The sequence below is a fragment of the Mesoplodon mirus genome (genome assembly GCF_964341445.2).
Source record: "Mesoplodon mirus genome assembly, chromosome: 4".
NCBI classification, from domain to species: Eukaryota; Metazoa; Chordata; class Mammalia; order Artiodactyla; family Ziphiidae; genus Mesoplodon; species Mesoplodon mirus.
In genome coordinates this window covers 67,275,762-67,284,835 of record NC_138979.1, presented here as the reverse complement: position 1 = coordinate 67,284,835, position 9,074 = coordinate 67,275,762, and positions in this window count along the sequence as shown.

Sequence of the window (9,074 nt, the reverse complement as noted above, 5' to 3'; positions counted from 1 at the left end):
AGTGGACCCCAGTGTTCAGGCAAATTCCACAGAACCTAGTACACAGAAATCGGGCCCTGTAATGGCTGGCATCCAGGTTCCTAAAGTGTAGAAAGGACTTAACGTCGGTCCCCAGTGCAATGGCTTTTAGCAGTGAAGTGAGGAGTGATCCACTGCCTCCCTGTGCAACTGATTGCCAGTTTTGGCCAGTCTTAGTTTTTCCCCTTTATTTTTATTGGCAGAGTTTGTGGGTTTCTCTGGATTTTGAATATAGACTGATTATTATGTGATCTCTCCCTAACCAGGATAATTGGGCCATCTTTACTTACTCTTAGCTTATATAAAGAAGTATTTTTGAACACTCCTACTTTAAGAATGGTGAAATTTTGTCTAAAAAAATGCTTACCACTATATAGTTAAATGAATTTTAATTTGTGTGATTTGGGCTTATGTGGGTTATTTTTTTCCCTGCACATTAACTGTAAATATTCCACCTCTAAATTATTCTGAGAGCACACTGATTACTTTTATGCCTTTTATCTGTTGTCAGAATACTAAGGCTTTCTGCCTTCTGTTTGCTTGCTTCCAAATCTGCTACTATTAATTTCCAATTGAAGCAAATTGTTTTGGGTATTAATTCAATTTTTGTCAGCCATTATAGTTGTTCTGAATGAAAATTCAATTAATCATCTCTCAAAAAATAAATATAATAGATTAAAAAAATAGAAGTTGTAAGAGTGTATCATGCACTTAAAGATACATCATATTTTATTTAAAAACTTGTTTCACATAGGCAGGTAATGGATCACAAAGGAAAATGTATTTCCTGCTGTGGGTTGTGACCAAGAAGTTTGAAAATCATTGCAGTAAAGGCTTTCTAAAGACTTTCCAGCTCTTTAGTTCTATAATTGTGATAGGAACTCCAAATCATTCGTTCAAAAAGGATGTATTGTGCACCTGCTTTCACCTCTAGAGCACCCCTAGAGCGCCAGGCACATGAGGTCATTGGCCTTAGTATCAGGACTGTGAAGCAAGGGTAACTGGCCTTTTTTGTGGCACGCACATCTTTGGCATCTCATGAAGTCTCAGCATAATGTTTTTAAATGCATCAAAACAACACACATAGGATTACAGAGGAAACCAATTATATCAAAAGTTATCAAAATATTTGTGAAATAGTAGTATATGTGCTTCTTTATGAATGCAGCAGGTCTAATAACTTCTGTAATTTCAAAGTGGCAATATGCATAAACAATATTTCAAATGATCTGCAACAGCTGTAATGTGATAGGAAAATATCTGTGATTTGTCTTGGTGACAAAGCCACTGGTACTGCTTATACTTTCAGGGTTTATTGCCTACATTCATTATTAAAGGAAATATTAAATTCTAGTTAGAGGTTAAAGAAAATAAAGATATATTTTCTACCAAAAATCACAGATCCCTCAAAGGCCTGTTGCAAAGCAAATCTAGAGAGAATTACCAATGCAACTGCATGCCATTTAAATAACTGTAAGTTGTGATCCTGCAGATCAGGAGGGATGGAAAGAATTTTAGAATAAAATCAAGTGAAAAATCCAAGCTCACTGTGAAATAACTCAGGTGTATAGCCTGCCCTGAAAAGCTCTGCAGAGCACAAGGAGGGCTGCTGCCCTGCAGGGATAGAGCTGTTCCCAGAGAGTGGCTCACTGTTTTTCCAGCCAGTCAGACCCAGAGAGAGGCTGAGATAAGTAGAGTGATACAAGGTCACAGTGTCCCAGGACTTACCCTCCGACTCCTCTCCTCTCCACTCTATACCTCTTCCCTTCACTCAGAGTCACAGGTCTGAGCATTTCAGAAGGGAAGGAGCCTTTAGGGTCTACCCCACACGTATCTTCCTCTAGACAACCCATCATGGAGTCATCCGGCCTCTGGTTGCACACTTCCAAAGACAGGGAGCTCACCACCTCCTTGAGAGGAAGGGCTACTTCTGCTCCAGTTCCAGGAAGGCTTCGTTGACTTCCTAGAAAACATGAGAGTCAGTGGGTGTGGAGTGGGGCGCAGGTGTAGGTCCTGCTTTCTGCTCAGCACAGGCAGAGGAGTAGGCGTCTGCGGGCTGTGTCTGCCCTGTGTGGGGCTCTCAAGGAACTCCACATGGGCTCCCTGTGGTCCTCCTCTGAACCCTATCTGGCAAAGCCTGATGTCAGGACCCACCTTTCTGCGGTTCATCCCAGGCTCCCCACTGGCTCCCACAGCTGACCCAACTCTCCCCCTTGCTGTTCTCCCTTCTCCTGTGTGTCCTGCAGGCTGCAGCTCGTCACATGGTGCCCTTTCCTTCTATGGCCGCTCCCCTCACTCCACCCCCAAAGACTCTGCCACTCTAGGATCAACTTGCACCTCCTTCTGTCTTCCTTGCTCCCCCCAACAGTCTCCCAGGCCCTTCTTGTTTTCAGGTTGGGTACATAGGGGTTAAACAACTCGGGTTCTAGAGTCAGAATGCCTGGGTTCAATCTTGGCTGCTCCATTCTGCAGCTCTGGGTAAATTATATAACCTCACTGGGCTTCATTCCTTTATCTCTAAATTGGGGATAATCATGGTACCTTCCTTTTAGGTTGATATGATGATTAAAAGAGTTAACATATGTAGAGTGCTTAGAAGAGTGCCTGGCACATAGTAAACACTCAATAAATGTCTGCTATTATTACTCTTACAATTATTTTCTGGAAAGTCATAAACACACAGTTCACCTTTAGGAAGGCCCTGAAAGTCCCAAGGTCTCCTTCCTTCACTGGCTCCATGGACAGCTAAGGGCATTTGCATCTCTGAAGCTAATAGCCAGGGCAACCCCTAGACATCACCCAGAAATGATCTACTCTGTGCATTTCCTCACAAGGAAACTTCTAGAAAGCTATGGGAACCTTTCCTCCTCTAAAGCAGTGTCCTCACATAACCATTTAAAAACTTTTACCATGCACCCCCCCATATGTGTATATTATTTATAAATGATGTGTATGTACTACTCTGCTAATACCTTTGCATATCTTATAGACCAAATACAAAAATAGAATTTTAAAAAGATGAAAAAATATATAGTCGGAAGGTCTAGTATTTTCTTCCCATATCCCAGTGGATGGTCTTGCTCACTATCTGGGGTACACAATTCCCACTCTGGAGATCCTAACATCTCCAAATGTTTGTTTTGGTTTCAAACATTTGGAGAGCTGCACTGGTGAATGTATGGATGGAGCCACGCACTGAGAAACACAACTGCACAGAACACTTGTGATCATGCTGCATAGGGATTATACAGAGAAGGAAACTGACCCTAAGAAAGGTAAAGTGACCTCTCCAGGGTCACTCAGCCGGCAAATTGCAGAGTAAGGTTGAAACCCAGGTCGAATTGGGAGATGGTTATTTCTTTTTTTTATTCCCAATTCCACAGTTTTAGGAGAGGGAAAGGTGGGGCACAGGAGGTCACAAGAAGGACAGGGGTGGCTGAGAGGGTGGGGACAGAGTTCTTATCTGGTCAGAGGCAGGAGTCTCGGTTCATATCCAAACCCATAGGGAACCCATTGCTCCTTCTCCAGGTGGTCGGGGGAGGCTGAGCCAGGGAACCTCCTGGAACTGGCTTCCTACTCTGCAACCAGGGTCCCTGGGTAGGCCCCACCCAGTCTGCTGAACACAGTCCAAAGCTGCAGGCCACCAGCTCGGGGCATTACCGATGTTGGCCACAGGGTGGCAGTCACTGCCTGCCCATGGTAACGTGACCGGTTCTGCGGACAGGGATGGAGCCGCTGATATCTGCTCTCTTGGGCTCCTCCAGACCCCAGAGGCAGAAACTGCCTACTGTTCGGTCACTATGAGACCCCAAGCAAAGGGCCTCTTAGGCCTCAAATTCCTTACCTAGATAATGGAAGTCATAATACCATGGCCTAAACTGCTAGTGGTTTTCAAAGTGTGGTTCCCAAACCAGTCGCATCAGCATCACCTGGAAACTTGTTCAAAATGCAAAATTCTCAGGCTCCAGACCAGACCTGGAGCTGGGCCTCGCAATCTGTTTAAAGAAGCCCTCCAAGGTGACTATGATGCAAGCTAACATGTGAGAACCACTGATCTCAACCAAATGAGAAGATGGAAGAGGAAGCTGGGTACCAAGGATTATTGTTAAGCTCCTTGGAATGGTGCAGTGGTTCCCACAAAACCTGGGGTGAGGAGGATGGAAACGCCATATCCTTTGGGGGCCTGGAGACCAAGCTATGGGATTCCCCTCGGTAATCCCTGCAGGTGCTGGCTAGGGAGATCCCCCAAGGGAGTGAGAGCAGATGGTAGAAGCAGGGGAGAGAGAGCCTGGGGAGAGGCAGCTGAGGCCCTCTCACCCTCCACACACACCTGACTTAAGGGCTGCAGCCTGCGGGCACAGCCTGGGAACTGAACGGCCTTGTGCCCAAGCACTGATCAGGGTGGTTCTGTTCTATTTGATTCACCAGCTGCTGGCCAGGGGTTGACTCTCATTTCTTGCCCAGGGCTTCTATACCAGTGTCACCATCTTGGCTTGTATGGGGTCAGGTTGGGAACATACAAAGGCATCAGATGGAGCTCCTGCTGCCAAGGAGCTCCCAGTGATTCTTTTTTTTTTTTTTTTTTTTTTTTCCTGTATGCGGGCCTCTCACTGTTGTGGCCTCTCCCGTTGCGGAGCACAGGCTCCGGACGCGCAGGCTCAGCAGCCATGGCTCACGGACCCAGCCGCTCCGCGGCATGTGGGATCTTCCCGGACCAGGGCACGAACCCGTGTCCCCTGCATCGGCAGGCGGACTCTCAACCACTGCGCCACCAGGGAAGCCCTCCCAGTGATTCTTGCCAGGCCTCTAAACCATCCTCAACAGGGATCAGCCTTCGAATCAGAAAAGCCGTAGCCCATCGGCTTCTCCCTACTCCAGATGTCTAGGAATTAGATATCCCCACTTTATAGAAGAGAAAAGTTGGCACAGAGAACAAGGTTAATCCAGAACACCTGAAAAGCCATGGCAAAATGGGAACTAGAACCCAGGCTCCTTGAGGCCCTGTGCAGGCTGCCTCTCTGACCTTGAGGGCTGGAGCCCCACCTCTAACTGCCTGCAGTGCCCACACCCCTCAAGAAGGGGCAGAAGCCAGGGGTGGACTCACCCTAGACTGGGAGACTGGGTCACACACCCAGGGGAGTGCAGCTGTGCTGGGGGAGGGGCAGGGGCTGGGCAAGCCCAGCAGGACATAGAATTCTGCCGTAGCTGGGGCCCATGCAAGACTTTCTGGGCATTGTTGGCATTTACCGACTGACATAGAAAGCAGCAAAGTCAGGCTGTAAAAACAGGCTGCTGAAGAAATGGAGAGTGTTGGAAAGTGAGCCAGGGAGGCCAGAGTGGTGGGCCTGCCAGGAGGAGGCTGCGTGCCCCCAAAGGGTGGTGGGAATTGGGTGAGGAAGCTGTGAGCCACAGCCTGCAGAGAATGAGACGGGACAGGTTGGTAGGTGAGGGTGAGGAGGAAGGTGGAGAGGGGGCTACCTAGATGATGAGAGCTTCAGAGCAGCAGAAGGAGGAGGACCAGCGGTGTGCTGGTCAACGTTTAATAACAGGGTCGGGCTTCCCTGGTGGTGCAGTGGTTGAGAATCTGCCTGCTAATGCAGGGGACACGGGTTCAAGCCCTGGTCTGGGAGGATCCCACATGCCGTGGAGCAACTAGGCCCGTGAGCCACAACTACTGAGCCTGCGTGTCCGGAGCCTCCGCAACAAGAGAGGCCGCAATAGTGAAAGGCCCGTGCACCGCGATGAAGAGTGGCTCCCGCTTGCCACAACTAGAGAAAGCCCTTGCACAGAAATGAAGACCCAACACAGCAAAATAAATAAATTAATTAATAAACTCCTACCACCAATATCTTCTTAAAAAAACGACAACAACAGGGTTTTCGGGGAAGGAATCTAAACCTGGTTCATAGCATGGGCCAATTGCTGTGGTGTAAATATAGCTCCTGCAGACGATTTCAAGTTACAGACCTGATGTCACTGACCAATGCACAGAATCTGCTGCAGTAAGCTGGTACACGTGGCTCCAGCACACCCCTAGCGATTCGTGACCCAGGGTGTACAAGGGGTGCGAATACCTTACGGTGTCCATTTCAGAGGCTGCTGGAAGGAGTACCCTCTGGGAAAAGCAGGGTTGGAGTAAGGGACTGTGAAAGAGTTGAAAATATGGAGACTTCTATTTGTAAATTTAGGGGGGATAAGGATTGAGAGCAGGGTGGGAAAGGCAGGATTGCAAGGCAATGCTGAGCAGAGGGGCCTGGACTTAGGAGCCAAGGGGGCAAACCAAGCCCTGGGAAGAGAACTCACTGCCAGTAGAACTTGAGAATCCCTTCCCCTCCACAGCTTAAGCCCAAAGTCTCTTGCCAGGACAGACAGGTGCTAGCACTAAGCCGGAAAGCTTGGGAAAGCACCAGGTACCCTGTATTGAATGCACTTCTGAAGGACAAAGAGAATTGAAAAACAAAAAACAAAGGGAACTTTAGAACAGCCTCACCACAAAGCTCCTCCCTCCTAGAGCCCTAACTCAGAGAGGGAGCTAAGGTCCAAGCCGCACACCCGAGAAGAGTTTCAAGTGCGTTCCTGTGATGCTGCGTTTCCAGCTGAAAGCACCAACTTTTTTCCTTGTCTGCCACTGAACCAAAATTAAGAGCAGAAGCCTTAAAGCACGTGGAGAACTTGCTATGCGGTTATGTCAAAAGTGCCCCAAGAGGCTGTGTGGCGTGGCAGCCAGAACACGGAACCTCACATTAGGAGCTGTTATTATTATTGCCCTTGTTATTTTTATAATTCCTATTTCTGAGCACTTACTGCGTGACAGGCATGAAGCTGGCATTTCACCCAAATTGTCTCCTTTAACCACTGGAGGTTCTGGAAGGGAAAGTTTCAGGCTGGTCTCTGCCAGAGCCCTCTCTGGGCCTTAGTTTCCTCATCTGTCTGTCCAGGGAGACCATAGGCTCTGGGGCACCTTCCAGACTTAACGTTTGGTTGCACCTCAGCTGTCCTAATTGAGGAGTTCAGCCCATTGGTTTGCGATGCTGGCTGTGAGCTGCTTGTGTTGCACACAATTAAACTGTATTCTTTACTGTGCTGGGTGCTTTCTGCACAGCCCCCCCAGGTCCCATTAACCCCAGGTTTCAACCTGCTTGGCCTCTGTGTAAGCTGATGGCACCTCCCCTCCCCCCGACTCTCCACCTCTACCCTCCTGCCTGGGGAGCTGCTCCACATTCACCAGGAAGAGTGGGGGAATTATGGTTGGTGTGGCAGCCCTGACCAATGGGGGGTGGAAGCTGAGGGGTAAATGTTCTCCCATTGTCCCCTGAGGGAAAGTTCTGAGACATCTCTTAGGTGGTTCTTCAGAAGGCCCCAGGGGTCAAACGCCAGCCTCACTGGGGGGCCAACTCAATAATGCATCCTCGATTTGGCTTTTTCTTCTTCCCCATTTCACCTGTCTCTCCCTCCTGTTCCCGGGATCACGTTCCTAAGTCAACCCCCCAGGTGGGAGTCTGCCTCAGGCTCTGCTCTGGGGGGAATCCAGGCCGAGTTTCCAAGGGCCCATGGCTGAGAATAATCTACTGTTTTGATAAAGTGGAGTAACTCCGTGTGAAGTTCTCACTCCCCTGCATTCAGAGATGTTTTCTGGAGGGGTAAGAAGGCCTGTGGAGGGACTTCCCTGATGGTGCAGTGGATAAGACTCTGGGCTCCCAATGCAGGGGCCCAGGTTCGATCCCTGGTCAGGGAACTAGATCCCACATGCATGCCGCAACTAAGGAGCCCATGTGTTGTAACTAAGACCCGACACAACCAAATAAATCAAAATAAATATTTTTTTGAAAAGAAGAAGAAGGCCTGTGGAATGGGGAAAGCTCCGAGGAGGCTTGCTCGGCCCCAGGGAGGGGGTGTTAGGAGAAGATCTGTAGCCGGGGGAGATAAGTGAGGAGCCCGTGCTGGTAGGTGGGGGTGTCGACCAAAACCCATCACACTGGCGCGGGGAGGGCGGGTAGTTGCTCCTGGGGGTGTCCTGTGCCTGCAGAGCTGAGTTCTTCTCTGCACAAAGGCCTAGATGGAGAGGAACTGACCCAGGTCCTCCATGGACCTCAATTCCAGAATCAGGGAGAGCAAGGCTGGGGAAGGGGCTCAGGTAAACGAGGCCCCCAGCCAGTAGATATCAGCTGTGAGCCCTCAGTCACGAGAGCGCAGGTCCTGCCCAGCTGAGGTCTGCAGGGGAGAGGCAGTGTTCAGGTGGGGTGAGGAGGCTGTATTCCCTGGAATAGCTAAAAGATAATAGCATCTTTGACCTGCGGAGACCCGGGGTGGGGGTGGCAGGGGTGGGTGCCTGAGCCTCCTCCGCAGACTTCTGCAGGGCAGTGCTGGTCAGAGGAGTGAATGCGGGCTCTGACCTTGAGGTGGAGCCCCAAAGACATGTCTGGACCCACAGCCAGAAGGCTCTTTGTCACAAGCACAAGCATCCTGCAGGACAGGTACTGCCTAGGGTGGGTGAGCCTCCTGTTCCGGGGGATGTATAAGCCGTAGTAGCGAACTGCCAAATGCAGGGCTGGCAGAGCAGACCCCAGGATCACAGTGTAGCCTCCAGGCTCTCCCTGCTCTGTATGTACTGCCCCCTCCTCCCCAGTCACTGTGGAATTGCTCCCATTTCTGAGCTGCTGACAGCAGCGCCGCAGAAGGCTGAGAGAACATTAGAACCAGGACAGGCTCTAAGCCTGGCACCCCTCCATCCCCCGTAGATCATCAAATCCACACCACGATCTCCCCGGGCACCCCAGCCAAGTAGGCACCCAGATCTTGGGGCCTTTTGCTGTGCAGACCTGTAAGATCCAGGCGAAGTCCCCACCCACTGCGTTTGGGGCCCTCAGTCTGGGCCGTGGCCTACCTCTCTGGCCTCAGTGCTGGCTCCCCTTACAATCAGACCCCTCTCTTTCAGCTCACTGGCTCCTGCTCTCCCAGTCTCCAAATCCAGCTGGCCATTCAATGCCCTGCCCAGCCCATGCAGGAATCCTTCTCTGAGGCCCCCTCAGGGGCTCTTTTTGTGTCTTTTCCTGCAG